Source organism: Cupressus sempervirens, chromosome 4 (assembly GCF_028749045.1).
Source record: "Cupressus sempervirens isolate cs-2001-9-10 chromosome 4, ASM2874904v1, whole genome shotgun sequence".
NCBI lineage: Eukaryota > Viridiplantae > Streptophyta > Pinopsida > Cupressales > Cupressaceae > Cupressus > Cupressus sempervirens.
Genome location: NC_143121.1, coordinates 752,951,695 through 752,969,559, shown reverse-complemented (window position 1 = coordinate 752,969,559; position 17,865 = coordinate 752,951,695).

The following is a 17,865-nucleotide window of genomic DNA, read 5'->3' as shown; positions in this document are numbered from 1 at the left end:
TCATGAGTCCTAGCCATCCCCCATGTGTAAAATCTCAAACCATTAACTAGATCATCAGAGCTATCTTATGAGGATGTCACTACTAAAACATGCTACAACATAAAAATAAGGAAATATAACATACTATAAGTAAAACATAAGACAATCCAATAAACCAACCACATCATCTATCATATGCTAAACATCATATGAATAGGAAATCTAACATGCCAAGCCAATAAACAATAGATACACTAGTGAAGCAATTCACACCATCTAATCATATGCTAAACATCATAATATAAGAATGCATCAAATAAACTAGCATCATCTAAACATGATATCAAAGCATTCCAATGAAAGCATAAATCACAATAAAGTATACTTCAAAAACATCCAACAATGATTATACTAGGACAAAAGACCATCTCTATACACTAGTCCCTAATAGTGGTGAAGGTAGCTACACCTCTGAACCATGTCAAACCCATAGGTTAACTCTAACCATGTTGATGGAGATAATAATCTAACCACAAACACACATAAAGCACAATGTCCATGGCTAACACTCATGCTAGAAAATAATGATGACTAAAGCTAAGATCATGAGACAATGCATCAACTACAAGTCTTGGTCAAACACTCAATGGGCTACTCTATAGGTGCTAACATCATGGAGAGTCACTTGGCATTGACAAGCCCAAGATTAGATTATGCATTTCAACTCCTCAACAGAGGGCCCCAAACATACATTTTATTATCTTAGTTTTTATTACCATTCACACATTTTCTTTAGTTATCACTTGAATAAAACTTCCTCTACTAACCCTCTGGGAAATGGTCACTAGGCTATGAGATAGAAGCTCCCTCCATATACTATCCTACCCTACCCATACTCATCCAAAGAAAAGTACCCATAGGCATGCATATTCCCAACCCAACCTCAATGAACATAACTCTCAAAAGTACTATGAAAGATTAGGCCTTGTAAGTCACCCAAAAAATGAATGTGCACATGCTTGTGTGTGTCACACCACCATCATGAAGATCATAACACAAGGAGTGGATGAGAACACAAGAAGAATATCAATAAATTAAACATAATCTTAGGAGGATGGATTCTACATGAACCCAAATGAACAAGAAAACCATACATTATGAACTTACTCAAGCAGCCTCAATCTAGGAGTATGGATTCTATGCAAATCCTAGTGTCCACAAAACAATAACTAAGGTCCAAAAGAAACCATAACACCAAGAAAAATTCACTCAACCAAACACAAAATTAGGAGTATAGATGTTACATGCATCCCAATGTAAAAATAAAAGTGCAACAATGGTTTGACTAACATCGTATAGATAATCCTAGTCAACAACCAACATCATGCCAAGAAAACTTGAGAAAATAGGGCAGCACACAAACCAAGGCAAAAAATCTGAAAAATCAAAAACCTTGAAATTCAAACCCATTTGATCTTAAGGAAAAAAAGGCATAAATATCAAATAAAATCTATGTTTGGAGTCCATATGAAAAAATGACCAACATATGGATGCAAAACCCCAAATCCTCATCTCAAAAAATAAGGAAATGCTCATACCCACTCAACAAGGTAGAGCTAGCATACACAAATAGAGGGGAACACTAGTTCTTAGCCTCCTAACAAATGGCTACCAAAAATAGAAGTAGAAAAAGAGCCAAAACAATAAAATGGGAGAGGCCTACCTCACAGCCAAAAGGGCAAAATAGAAATCTAAACCATAAAATAAAAATCCCATAGAAGTAGCCAAAAATCACAACAATCCAAGGTCTCCCTAAGTTGGATCCAATGAGACGAACCTTGTGATGATCCCATGCATGTATCTCCCACTAAAAACAAAAAACTAATTCCTCATGAAGAGAATTTTTGGTTTTACTCTCAAAATTTTCAATTCAAAAGTGAGAAGTGAGGAACTAAATTCCTCTCTCAATACTTATTCACTTTTTGAGTGAATATTCAATTAGGGTCAATAACCAACCAACCTATTTAAACCCATAATAGACCCAAATGAAAATAGGCTATTCCTAGAAATAGGAATTCATCTATGGAAAAGCTCCCAAAAATTAAATTCAATAAAATTTAATGCCCAAAAACCAAAAATCACAAAAATCCCCTTAACAACTTTCGTGACTATGTGAACCTCTAGATGCACAGACATGTTTATAGGTCTAGTCACATAATGAAAATGAGTATGGATTTATCAAATTAGTATAAGGTTTAATTTAAACATTTAAATAAGATACCTTGACCATTCAAGGATGACATTGGTAATTATGTATAGCTGAATTACTAACTCCGTGTGCCACTGCCAAGGATATAAATCCTGCACACTAAAATACATGATCAAGTGTAATTTCATATAATAACATAGCCAAAGAAAAAAATGCATTAAATAACTAATTTAACCATTTATTTAAATATACTAAATTAATCCATTTACATCACTCACATTCGCATAAAGCATATCAAAGCAAGAATGAAATAAATCACCATAGCATAAATCCACATATAACCAAATTAGAGATACGTCCAAAATACCAAATATCATCATAGACCTACTGTCATCTCAAAATGGCATACACATGAAAATATGATAAATTTAACAATATAGTAGTAGATTATCTATGATACTAAATCAAAGTATGACATACGACCCTCAAGCCATCTCAAAAGTAAACATGACATGAGTAACAAGTATCACTTAGATCAAAATACAACTAGGTAAATATCCATAGCACATAAGAAAGGAATCCAACATGGACAATCCATTTCTAATTATTTAAGCATTTAATAATGGTTGTCTAAACAACATTAAAAAAAGGCACTTAAAGCACATAAGCAAACATATTCATAAACATGACTAACCACTACTATATGAACATAATCTAGTATAGGAAGATAATAGTACACAATGCACTCTCTACACACATCTCAGGGTAATCACAAAACAACATCATGATACCAAATCAATCCTAGTAACTACTAGCACAAATCTCACTGAACAATCTAATACATCATAATCTTATAATCAATCATAAGTATAATCAAAGCATCTGATACAGTAATATAAATCAAATCATGCCAAGGGTCTAGACCACTCATGGTCCCAATCATGATCCCTTCTCAAGGAGAGATCAATAGGGTTACATCCATTAGATGACTTATAGAAGTCAAATGGGAGAGGCACTACACCTCTTGTGTTGTTTCTATTGTCTCTTTTTCATATTTTTCAGGATCTTCCTTTTCTTGCTCACCTTTCTCTTTAGTTGCAGGAGTGGATGACCCATAGATTTTTTTCTAGATTTGTGCACTGTTGGTCATCACATCCACAATATTCTTGTTCAATATTTGGAAAGCTATATATTTAGGGGAAATTTAGACTTGTGCTTTTTCATAGCCTTGGTAATCTCTCTTTTATCCAATTCTAGCATAACTTGGGCTAGAGTGGATTCCTTGATTTGTCTCTCTGTTTGCAAGCTATATTGCCATTTTTGCTCTGCTCGGTCATATAGACTCTTATGTAGTGAATTGGAAATCTCAATAGGAGTTGATTTGAATGTATTCACCATCACATATATGGCTTCCTCAATAGTATTTTGTTCAAATTTTCCTAACTTATCAAAGTCAATGTGTGCAAAACTAGATAAATCTGCATTTGATTTTATATTGTCACACAAATTATCTAAGTTAGAGGAGGGACTGTGGCTTTTTACTACCTTGAATTGTCTCATGTCATTAGATTATATTTTCTCCTCATTTGACTTGGCTACTGGAGTGTATTTTCTCCTCACATATGTCTTTTTTACTAGCTTGGTCAGCTTTGCTAATGCAATAGTCCTATTTCCTTTTAGTTTCTCAATAATATTAACTTGCTTAGTGGCTGCCCTTGTGCTAGACTTGGTAGCAGGTACTATTGGCTTCTGTTGTGAAAGTTTCACGAGCTTTTTCTTAGGTTTCTCCACTTCAAGCTACTTTTCCTTTATCTTATTCTTCTCAAAAAGTTTAGGTGCTTCCTCTACTTCTTCTTCCTCGACACCATCTACATTAAATTCCTCATCTTCTCCTTGTCCTTGAGTGAGTGCCAAAGGGTCTTGGAATGATTCATCCTTTTCATCATCTTCATGTTCGTCTTCTTCTCCCCCTTCACCAAATCTCTCTTTCATCTTTTTAACAAGTTTTTCCTTTTTCCTTAGAACAATATTTGTCTTCAAGTCAATTGTAATCCTAGACTTGGCTTCCTCACAATTCCCAAATGAGGTGTCACTTTTATCAATTTCTTCTAGTAGTAGAACTGTAATAGCTACAAATGCCTCATCAACATTAATCTCATATGGCAAGGGCTTAAGCCATCCAACCCTAGGAATAACTTCCTGCACATATGTATAATCTACATCAACTAATAAAAAAACATCATTGTAATGTTTCTCCACTAGTGACATAGGAATCCTTAGTCTCTATTTCATGGATTTCTTAAAATCCTCAAAATAACTAGTCATTACTGACTCAAAGTTATCCCCAAGTTGCTTTATAAACTCTACAATATGAACTGTAATAGATATATTGGTCTTACAAGAAACTTTTCCAAATGTTGGAAATGTTTTCCATACATAAGATAATATACAGACCAGTAAAGAGAAAAATTTGTAAGATGCACTCATTGTTTTCCTTATGGCCTCCAAGTTTTGAGATAGTTGATGAAGTTGCAACTCAGCAAGGTCATAGGTGTGGTCTCTCTTCACTATTTTATATCCCAAATCTACTACCATACAAGACACACTATTTGGTTTGCTAGACTAAAAGAACTTGTGAGCTATCACTTTCACTTCAAAAGTTATTAGGGGGTCTAAGATAGAATCTATAAACATTCCCATCTTGCTCCATACTACACCTATATTCTTCTTAATTAATTCCTTGCTATCACTTTAGATGCTCTTAGGTCTATCTAGGGAAAGATACCTTGTCACTTGGTTGATGATCCTTTTAGTGATCTTAATTGGTCCATTTTCTAATCATAGGAAGTCATCATGTATTCTATTGAGCACAATCTTTATCCATTCAATCTTGAATACATTAGGGAAATCTAGGGCATGGGTCAACCCTTTCTTTTCTACAATTTTTTTCTCTTCCCTTAAGACTCAATCATCACAAAGTTGGTTGTGAAAATTCCTTATCTCCATGTCTCCTATACTTCCAACTTTACAAGTATAACAACACCTGACATCCTAAATCATAAGAAATTTTGGTGGTATCATCGATAATGCACCAGACGAGTCTCCTTTATATTTAATTTTAGGTATTTCTTGGAAAGGTGGTTGCCTTACATAATTACTAATTAGTTTCACATTAAAAACTTTCTTTCCTTCCTAACAATTGCAGAAGAGATAACTATTATATTTGATACTTAAGGTTAACAAAAATTCAAACAACAAAACTTGACAATAGTAAAATACCTTTCCATTATGATGAACATGTTTAGTTACAGTTGAATTTGGTTTGCAAATGCAAGAGTATCCTATTGCAATTTTCCTTCATGCTCTTCATGCTCTCTTCGATCACTAGCAAATGTAAATGAGTCAAGAAATGACTATATAACCCTTAAAATTTTGCAATAAATGCTTAATTCTTACACAATTGTAAGCTTGGTCATCATAGGGTTTCCAACGCACTGAACTTACACATGATTTCCACTATACTCAGTTCACATAGCAAATTTAGTTAGTACTACCATACCTTCATTACTCAGTAACAACTAAAATTCCATTCATGCTCGATAGTAACTATGAAACCTTTCATGCTCAGTAATGGCATGAAAACTAACAACACTATAGATTTCTTGAAGGTTCTAACCAATAAATTGCATCTCAATTTATGAATATATTATCTTTTTTAGAACTTAGATTCTTGGAACTAATGTATAATATAACTTTGAAATATCAATCCCACACATACCTTTTGATTGCCCAGTCGGGGGTGATGTGATCACTTGATCCATTGGATGAAGTGACCTCATCTAAACTTGATGTGCTAAAATCTTCCTTCTTCTTCCATGTCTTGTTCATTTTCACTTTTACCTTCTCAACATTGAGCTTTTCCTTTCCTTTATTATTACCATTACTTGGTGCTGGTGATCTAGTTGGATGGTTTCTGTTGATATGACTAGTCTTCAAATAGCTAAAGCATGTAGTCTCTATTAAAAGAATGCATGCTAATGATATTCCTATGGGGGAGTATTGTAGAAAAATTATTAGATCATTATCATGATGATATGTTACATTCACGACTCTATTTGTCATTGATGTCAACATAGCAATTTTTTGTGGTATCTGATAGAAGAACAATGGTAAAGATCGAGTTGGTACAGACAGATCATTGAGTATTTTCGCTAGCAAGGTTAAAGGGAGATACTAGTAAGTGTATAGTATATGTAGCTAATCTTAGGTGCAAAAGATATTAAGTTTGGAAGAAGTTATATAAGTTTTGGTGAAAATTGTTCAGAGATAGAGTTTGTAGAAGCATGTTCTGGTAAACTTGCTATATCTCTTAGTAGAGTTGTTATTTTGAGAAGAAAGATTAAAGGCATGTAGAAGAAATTCTAGAGATGATTTGGCTAAGCTTTCTTGTCATAATATTACATGTATGGAAAGTTATTCAAGTTACAAGGTGATAGATTAATGTTATCACTAAGTAAAATGCGTTCTTAATGAGGTCCTATAATAATTAATTGAGAAAGTGTAATAGCCGACTCAAGAGAATTGTTTTATGGACTCTGTATAAAGGAAGGACATTTTCCTTTGTTATACATGAACCATTTGAAGGAAGCACACAGAGAAGAAAAGAAGATAGAAGATATGAACATTGAGTAATTAGGTTGATATGCGCAAATAAGAAGAGCAGAGCAAAGTTGGAGAAAACTTCATTGCCAAGTTTTTATTTTGAGATCTGAGGTCTATTATTTGGATTCGAGGTCTGTGACCTAGTCTAAAAGATCTGATAGTGATTGGATCAGTTGATAGGAAAGAGGAAAGAGGATAAACCACAATATGAATAATTATTTTGCAAGGAATAGTTGAGAGATCAATTCAGTGATCTTGCCCTAGAAGCTGTTTGGACAATGGGTCCTTCTACCTTCTACAACTCCTAATAGGGTTGGAATCTTCTCATAGGGATTCAAAGTCTACTAATAAGGAATCTTATGCACTAAATGTATTTATAGACTCCTAATAGGGTCCATCCTTTAACAATGAATATATATATATATATATATATATATATATATATATATCTTTATGGGCATCATTCCCACTAGGGTTTTCCCTCTAATCAAGGGTTTCCTTGGTTAAAAAATTTGGTGTAATTGTGTATGTGCATCTTGTTAGGGTTTCTATTTACTTTGATTGAATGGTTAAGATTAATTAAGGTTGATAAATGTTTTAATTGGGTAACTGATTCACCCCCCTCTCAGTTATCTCAGTGGACTATTATTTATAATAGTCTCACTCAACCATCTATTGTAGTTTCCTCTGAAATGTGTTATAATGAAATTTTGAGGAATATGTTCATATTATTTACAATAGATACAAGTGTACCTTTTTTTGTAATCCCAATTGTAGGATTTTCCATTTTGTTGTACATTTGTTTGCTTGTTTGATGTCTACTTAATATTAGATCTGCATTCATATGCTTTATTTCCATACTTTTGACAATTGTGGCAATATCCTTCAAATCTCTATGTGCTTATTGTCTTGGTCCTACATTCATGTGTCTGATGTCCTTGCTTATTGCACTTATGACAACAACCCTTGAATTTTTACTTAGGGTTCTAATTTGCATTGTTGCTCTTGCAAACATTTGTTGTATGACCTAACTTTCCACAACTATGACAAGTAGGTTTGTAGTTCTTACTTTTTTTTGTTTCTTTGTTCACCACTTTTAGATGATTCTCTTTGCTCAATACTAGTATATCCTAATCCAATAGTATTATTGTTTTAGATTAAGGTAAAAGTAGGTTTTGAAGGGACTTGAAACCCATAACAACAAAAAAAAGATATTCAACTAAATCCACTAGGAGAATACACTCCTAAAAATTGAAAAAAAAAACACAAAATCAGGTTTTACAAGGACCTAAAACCATAGAATGTAGCAAGAAAATATGACTAGGTTTTACAAGGACCTGGAACCTACAAGTTACATTGTTCAAAATGAAAACAAAAAGTAAAGAGAGAAAGAAACTATGAAAATTCCTTAATAATCTTTGCAACCTCCTTACCCACATTAGTTGTACTAAGAATAGTATCAGTAGGGGTAAGACCAGTTCCAAAAACATCCTTTATAGCTTTTTCCTCTATAGCCTTCTTCCGCGAGCTTAATTTGGTCCTTTTGCTGGGTCCTCTTGGAGACATGGCCTCATTTGTCTTCTTCAACAAACTTGTTGTAGCCGCACACAAACTTGAAATCACTTGCTCCTTTTTATCCAATTTCCTTTATTAGGTGCCAGAGGTCTTGTTCGTATTCCTTTATTTTTCTAGGTATATTTCCCACCTAGGCTTCTAGCAACACAAGTTTGTCTCGGTCATTCTCATGGTCCTTCTGCACTTTACCCAGAATTTTCTTTATTTTCATAATCTAATTGTAAATCCAGTAATCACCATGAAGAGAGGAATCAAATTTCATTTTAGTAGTACCAAGGAAAGTGAGCATAGCCCCCATAGTTGGGTCATCCATCTTCTTATCCATAGGGTTCTCCATACCCTTAGCTTCTTCTTCTCCCAGTTCTTTCTCTTTACCCACCTCCTCCACATTTTCCTCTCCAACTACACCTTGAATATTAACCTCATTACCAATATTGCCCGACCCTTCATTTTTATCGAGACTTTCCTCCTCGTCATCCTTCTCAGTATCATTTTTATTGGTAGGATAACACCCCAAATTGGAACTAATATCCCCCATCTCCATGTCTTCCTTAGTCTCCACATTTTTGTCCTCAGTCTCCACATTTTTATCCTCATTATTATTGGAGGATTCAATAGTTTCCTCTTCATTTTTTTGGGGTGTATCCTTGATCAATAATTCCTTTTTCACACTTTGTCCTGCATCCATTTTACCCTTTTCAGATTGAGAATCAGTCTTAGTCCCCCTTTTCCTCTCTGAAAACTTCAAATAGAAAGGAAAGGAAATCCTATCTTTATGACGAAAGTGGTTAAGAAAAACAAAATGGAACTTATGGACTCTTTTAGATCTTCCATTTGAGATGAAATACTCTCGAATACAAGACAAAACATCTCTCCAAATTACCTTATTAGATCTAGGAGATCTCATCAATTTGTCAAATTATTTAATGGCTTCACTAGGTTTGTTAATTTTTTTAGAAAATTCTTGTTTTTTCTTAGTCCATTCCTCAGTTGTTCATTCTATAACTTTAGGGTTGTGATCTCAGTGTCTTTTACATTCAATTCATGATTAGCAATCATCAATTAACTGATTGCAACTAGTTGCATGTTAGAAATCTTTGGCACATATGATGACTTCTCTTCTAGTCTATTTGTCAGTGCTCTTTTGTTATCTTCAATCATGACTTTATCTTCCTTAGCTTTCTTTTTCTAGTCGGTCACCTCACATAGAAATACTAATTGGACTTCTTGTTCTATCTTAAGATTTCTGACATCTTCAGTTAGGGAACCATTCTTTTCCATCAAATTTGCAATTGCTGCATCAAAATCACTTGAGTTTCTATTCTCAAATGATTTAGTAGTGTCTTCCTCTTGGTAATGAGTGTCATTTTTCTCAATAACTATCTGTTTCCTTCTCCTCAATGAATGCTACAATTCTTCTCTTGCTTCCATTAGTTGGTGTAGTGAAAGATGAATTTCAATCTTCTAGTTCTTAATAGTCTTTCCCAACTTGTAGACTTCCATCTTCAAGATCTTACTTCAAATCTACTAAGCTTTTCTTTCTAGAGAACAAGGCTTTGATACCAATTATTGGAAATAACAATAGGAAAGTAGACTCTAAGATAGGGGGAATACTTCAAAATATTAACCATAAAAAATTCACGACACATCCATCTCACAATTTAACATGTAAATTGAAACAACTAACAACACATGTTCATTTAGAGCATGAAAGAAATAACACATAACACAATAAATTTTTTACCCATAAACCTCCCAATGAGAAGGTAAAAATGGGGTGAGGATGACACCCAAAAATCTTCACTACTGCAGCTGTAAAATGTAGCCAATTAAGGTTACAAGAAGTTTGACCATAAACTATGATCTACCATGTGAAAGGTCTACCCTATTAAAGGTTTACAAATACTGGTAAGTCTCACCTTGTTAAAAGATTTCAACACCCTGCTAAAAGTGCACCTTGTTAGAGGACTTTAACTCTCAATAAAACAAGCACTTTGTTAAGAGATTTACACAAGCCTCTTAAGACTACTTTGTTAGGATATTTTATCTGCATCACCTATTAGAATTATTTGGCACCATGATCCTTCAGTTAGGACTATTTTTCTAGCTATAAGATCTTCTCTTTTCTAATGTGTACTTGATACTTCTAATTAGATATGTCTCCTCTATCCTCTCTATACTTTTCTTTGTTCTCTCTAACTAATTCTGTAATTCATAACATTATCAAAACCTTCATAGTCACTATAATGCTCTCTACACTTAGCATTCATCTCTCTTTCTTATCTCTTCTTTCATGTATTACAAACTATTTAGGGTTTGTCTCCTTAAGTAAAAACAAGTGGGCTAGGGTTATGTTAGAATCATTTGCTTAGGTTGATCCATTTTTCCACTTAGAACATCCCTCAATTTGATTGGTTGCGTGTACTACATAGGGATTCATAATATGCATCTATATGCATCTTCTGCAATTGTAAAACAATAGTTAAGTCGGCCCAAAAATTTCTTACATAGAAGTTTATTCCATTACAAACAACTATGTCCAAAACTGTTCACTCGATAATTGAAGTCTCTGATGCTCAACATTCACTATATCTTCAATGTTGTAACTTGTCTTCTGAATGACTCAACATACTCTAGTTTACTCGGCTCATGAGTTACTTGACACTAACTATTTGCTAGGCACATACTAGTGCTTGACAATCACTAAGCATATTACTCAGCGTGTATTGTCTAGAAACTTATGCTCTGCATGCATTGATCATTCGACACACTTTGATTGCTCGACTTGCTCTGATCACTCAACTTGAACTATAATACTGATACATAATGACTAAGTGTTTTTTCACTACCTTGTCAAAACCAATATGAGATTAACAAATTTGTCTTTCTCTTAAAACTAGACTTTTTCATTTTTCCCAACTGACATTGTTTACACATAGCATTATTAAATTTCTTCAATTTTGACAAACCTTTTACTCTTTTCTTCTTACTAATGCTAACCAAATTATCAAAATTTACATGACATAACCTTTTGATGAAGGGCGCTCCCCTTTAAACCATAAACTCATAGCATAAACAAAGAAACAATAGCAAATGTGAGAGAAAAGATGGACTTCTTATTTATGCCACAAATACTGTATTACAAAATTCATAAGTACAATATGCTAACCCACATGGGAACCTTCATTACAATAATCTGCAAGACAAGCTATAAACTATCATGAAGAACTATCTTATACAATGTTTGGGCCTTTCTTAAATATGCAATTTTATGCTACTAGAGAAGGTTCTAGACATTGAAACTTAATACCTAGGGCTTACAGACCCTAACAATACATAGAGTTGCCCAAATACATCTTTGACAATTATTTTATATATTTTGGGTAGCACAACTTTGAAAGGCCATATTTCACAAACCATTTCTTTGATTAGCTATTGTAACCACTTTTTAGAAATGCCAGCTCTTGATCTACATGATTGAAACCATGCAAGCACCCTTCTATCGAGTTTTTGGACATTGTCTGGGCACTCTAAGGCCTCCAATACTAAATTTGAAAATTTTTTGGCAAATTTTTCCATCAATAATTTGCAACAACTTCTCCAATACTTAAGTTGGAGAAATGAGATTTTTATGGTAGGCTTAGAGCTCTAAAATGAACCTTCATGTAGAAAATGAGAACATTCTGAGCTCACATGACAAACTTACTAAAAATAACAAGTTCCCATTAATAGTAACCACCCTATCTACTAGTCCTTATTAAAATAGAAAAGACTAAAATGAAAATATTTTTGGGTGATGCAAGATTTCTCTTACACCCAGGATGTTCCTACATAGGCACTCAGGGTAATTTGAGAAGTGACCTCATCATGTTTTAGGTGTTTAAAGGAAAAACAAGATGGTTAACCTCCTCCTTTGCTAGCCATGATGAATCCTCAACTAGCCTCCCTTTCCATTTGACTAGATATTCCTCATAAGTCCTATTCTTGGCACTTTTTCCAACACAACTATCTAGTATCTCCTCAATCTCCTTTATAGCTGAACTAGTTGCTGGAATACTCCACTATGCTTCTAGAACTTCATCTCCATCAACTCCTTCATAATACTATGTCAAATCTAAAATATTAAATACTAGTGAAACTCATACGGTCCTTCTTTGGTCTTGAAAGTAGTCTTCCACTCATCACCTTCTCTAATACGAATATGATGGTACCCACTCTTCAAATCTATCTTTGTGAAATACTTAGTTCCACTCAAATAGTCCATAATATCATCCATCCTTGGCAATGGAAATCTATACTTGATTGTGATCTTGTTGATTGAATGTGAATATGTGTACATCATCCATTATCCATTCTTCATTGGTGCTAATATGGTTGATACAACACATGGACTTAGACTTTCTTAAATCAACTATTTTTTCAACAACTCATGAACTTGTCTATTCAGTTCTTCACTTTTTTCTAGTGTCATTCTATGTGCTTCCTTGTTTGGCAAGTTGGCTCCTAGAACCAAATCCATCTGGTGATTGATCTTCCTCATTGGGGTGATCCATCAAGTACATTATCTGATACAATACCATAAAACTCTCCCAACATATCTGCAACTTTTGTAGGTACCTCCTCTATTTTCTTCTTTACTATCTTTTGGAATTATAGAAAAACACACATGCTCATGCTTCATACCATTGAGAAACTCTTTTCCATCAACAAAAAATATTCTTGCAACACTAAATACCTTTTCTTCTTTATCCTTCAATAGCTTCAACCTATGTTTCACTCCATCCTTGATTAGAGTGTAGGTATTTGCTCACCCATGATGTACATCATGCCTATCAAACTACCATGGCCTATCCAAAAGCATATAACACATGTCCATTGGTATGATATCACATAGGACCTCATCTTGGTAGCTTCTAATCTTGAAGTTCACAGAGCACTGCTCATTGACCATGACCTTGTGGTCATCTTGCACCCAAGCAATAGGATATGGACATGGGTGTTTTTGCCTCTTCAGCTTCAACTTGGTGACCATCATTTTTGACACCAGATTGTAAATACTTCCACCATCAATGATCACAACAAAACACTTACCTTCACATCTGCACCAACTCCTTCTTTGATCAAGTTCATTCTCACCACTTAGCAAGACTCTTCTATTAACTATGACTTCTCCTCTTTCAACATCTTTAGAATGTGATGATTTGACATCTTCATCAATATGTGCAACTCTAGCCTGGCCTTCTATTCTTTGATCTATGCTTCCTTGGAACTAGGAACATTCAAATGCTTTATACCCTTCTTCTCTGTAGTGAAAACATTTCCCACAAAAGCCTCCTCTTTTAGATCCTTTTCGTCTACCTCTTCATCTCTGATCTCTATTATTCTAATCATGGAAATGATTGAAATTATTTCCCCTTTGGTTCTAACTACTACTTCTAGCCTTATCCTTATTCTTTTGATCATCATTACAACCTCCATAAGATCATTTGCTAGATCTTCCACTGCAACTTCTTCCATTATTCTTGTTGTAAACTTCTTCCTCAGTTTCTCCTCAAATTTTTGGGCAAATTGGTATGCCTCCTCAATATTGTTCATTTGAACCAGACTCAGCTCGTCCTGAATGCTTGGCCTTAACCCATAAAGATAACGGGCCACTTTCTCCTTATCAACTTTTGCATGGCCAGTTCTAATGAGAACTTGGTAGAACTCTTTGATGTACTCTTGAATAAATTTTCCCACTTGCTTCAACCCTTGCATTTTCTTCAACAGTTCAAGCTCATAATCCATGGGAATGAATTGTCAATTTAGTTTAGCTACCATCCATTCCCATATGGTGATTTTATCCTTTCCCTTTCTATTTTGTTCTAACTAAACCTCTTGCCACCAAATCTTTACATGTCCCTTCAGTATCACCTTCACAAACTTGACCCAATTAGGATCATTAATATCTTCATACTCAAAATATTCCTCTAGTTTGTTGATCCAATCGATGAGCTTCTCTAGGTTAAGATTTCGTAAAAAAGTGGGAACTTCAAAGTTAGATCTTTTTCCAATTTTAGAGATGGCCTTAAAAAGCCTCTCTCCCTTTGGGTTTAGAACTACCTCTACTTCGATATTTTCTTCTACTTCATTCTCATTTTTGCTTTCATCTCTTACGGGAAGCTTTATTCCTATGTGCATTTATTCTTCCAATGCTTGCATTTTTCTTTGGAGGGCTAAGAAACCCTTAGGTGTAACACCTATAGCTCTTCTACCTCACTCTCTTCATGGAGACACTTTTGTGCTTCAACTAAAACCCTAGTGCAAACTACCTCACAATCAACAATCTATCTACATGCTTAGCCCAAACCACGGTCCTAGTGCAAACTACCTCATAGTCGGTGATTTGTCCACACACTCAAAAACTCTAGCTCTGATATGACTTGATGGAGGGTGCCCCTGTTAAAACCATAAATTCATAATAGAAACAAAGAAATAACATCAAATGTGAGGCAAAATATGGACTTCTTATTTGCACCACAAATGTGGTATTATATAATTCACAAGTACAATATTCTAACCCACATGGGTGCATTCATTACAATAATCTGCAAGACAAGCTATGAACTATCACCAAGAGCTATCCTAGACAATGATTGGGCCTTTCTTAAATAGGAAATTTTATGCCGCCCTAGAAGGTTCTAGAAATTGAAACTTAATACCTAGTGTTGAGAGACCCTAATAATACATATAGAGTTAGCCAAATACATCTTTGACAATTATTTTAGATATTTTGGGTAGCCCAACTTTGAAAGGCCATAACTCATGAACCATTGCTCTGTTTGGCTATTATAACCACTTCTAGAAATGGCAGCTCTTGATCTATAGGCTTGAAATTGCACAAGTACCCTTTCATTGAGTTTTTGGACCTCATCAAACCACTCTAAGGCCTCTGATAATGAGCTTGAAGATTTTTTTGTAAATATTTCCATAGAAAATCTGCAATAACTTCCCTGATACTTAAGATGGAGTAATGAGATTTTATTGGCAGGCTTACAACTCTAAAATGAACCTTCATGTAGAAAATGAGAACATTCCAAGATCATATGATAAACTTACTAAAAAATAGTAAGTTCCCATAAATAGTAACCACCCTATCTACTAGTCCTTATTAAAATAGAAAAGACTAAAATGAAAATATTTTTGGGTGATGCAAGATTGCTCTTACACCTAGGATTCTCTTGCATCACCTTTTGTGCCATAAAAAAATATCTTCATATTGTACAAACAAACATGTCTCACTAGATAAATTGAGATAGAACAAGTTACCTCTTGTTTGGTCACCACTTCAATCAGCTCACCATCAACATCAAATATTTTTGCCTTTCTGTGATGGAACTCAACTCTGTATCCTGATTTGTTCAACTATGAAATACTCGACAAGTTATAGATAAGTGCTTCAACCCAATAAAAATTGTTAATTTGATCTTATCAATCATTTGTATTGATCCTTTACCTTTCACAAGACATGGTTCATCATTACCAAATTTAACACAACCAAACTTATATGGTCCAACATTCTCAAATTTACTTTTATCACCAGTCACATGATTTTAATAGCCACTATCAATTATCCACCTATCACCATATAAAATTCACCTACTATGGACTTGAGAGGATATTTTTCTTAGATTAGTCTTGTTTGGAGACTTATATATCTTGATAAGAATTCTCATTCTCCATTCTTGGTCTACTCAATGGTTTTCTACTTGAGAGGTATAACCCATTGTTTCTCTTAGGTGCATTGAGTTTATGCTTAACTTTCATCATATGGATCTTGAGCTATTGTACTTGATTTAGTTCCAGAGGGTCTATTTGAGACATGGTTTATCATTGGTTATCTCCTTGTGCATATATTATTATTATGGTTGAGTTTGGGAGATGGTTTCATATTAGGCATATTCCTTGGATTAGGAATGGCTATTCCTTGGTTTAGGAATGGGTTATGTGTTTAATCTTCTTGTGAGTGGCTTACATCCATGATTAGTTATATGGTATGGTTTGGGTGTTATTGTGGCTTCTTGGTTGGGGTTTAATGGAGGAGATCTTACTTGTACAATTTACATCTAGAGGTGTGTGTAGAAGGACATGATGCATGTTATGATTTTCATGGTTTCTCCTTGGTCTTTATTATTTTCCTGGATGTTCAATTTTACTTACATTGGGTTTAAAATTTGTTGGATCTTGTGATCACTAGTTTGTGTTCATTGATGTCATGTGAGAGATGACATGGTTATTCCTTTATCTCCTTCCTCTATTTGTTGTGGAAAACTTGGGAGAGTATTCGGGACTTTTTATGGGAGTTGTTCTTATAGGTTATTGGTTTATGTATTGTGGATGTCCTTGATACTACATGGATTTAATTTTATGAGATGTTGTGAGTGGATTGGTTACAACTTTGACATTATCTTTTTGTAGAGGGAGCTCTTTGGTGTATATGTGGTAGGTATTGATCTCTCTTGAAAATAGAAAGGAGTAACTAAGAGGGGAGGGGTGAATTAGTTACTATAAAAACAAATCCTTGTCCCTTTTAAAATGTCAACACAATATAAAATCAAATTCTATTGTAACTCAATTAACACTAAATATTTAGTTCTAACTTGGTTAACACTAAATATATTACTATCACTCAGTTAGCACATAATTAATTAGATCTTAAGATATGTGATTAGCCTTTAATAAATTAGTTGTAGAAACATAAGGGAAATAACATGAACACAAGAGACACCAAGATTTAACATGGAAACCAAATTTTGGAAAACCACCAATTGCAACTACTTACTATTTTTAACTCTTTTTAAGTGAGCCCTATTAGGAGTCAACCCTGTTAAGGTTACAAAACACACTTTTAGGTGTGACCCTATTAGTGGATTTAATTCATCCTATTAGGAGTGGCATTGTTAAAGGTTTTCAGACACTTCAATCTAAAAATTTCATCTTGTTAAAGGATCTATTTAATAGGCATTAGGCTAACTTTGTTAGGAGATTTAATTCACTACTACAATTATTAGAGAGTAACAATGAATTGAACCTGATTGTTGATACAATTGAATTTGTTGATTCAGATCATAGTTCTGGCTTGATTACTTGGTCGTCCTTGATTAGAATGTTCTTTGTAGCTTGGTCAACTCAGATACTCATCCCTTTTCAAATATCCTTCAAATTTTCCTCCTTAATTCATCTTCTTCAATTCCACATTTCAATCCTCAACTTGACCTTTCATATATATGATTCACCTTGTCAAGTCAACTTGAATACTCTTTTAATCAAAAAATTTTCATTCCTTAAGTTGGCTTGTATTAACCAATAAATTTATCAGACTAAATATGTTGATACTTGGCTAATATAGAATCGAGTAATCTGTCGACATAGAGGATCCCTTCATTAATTGACCCAACTCG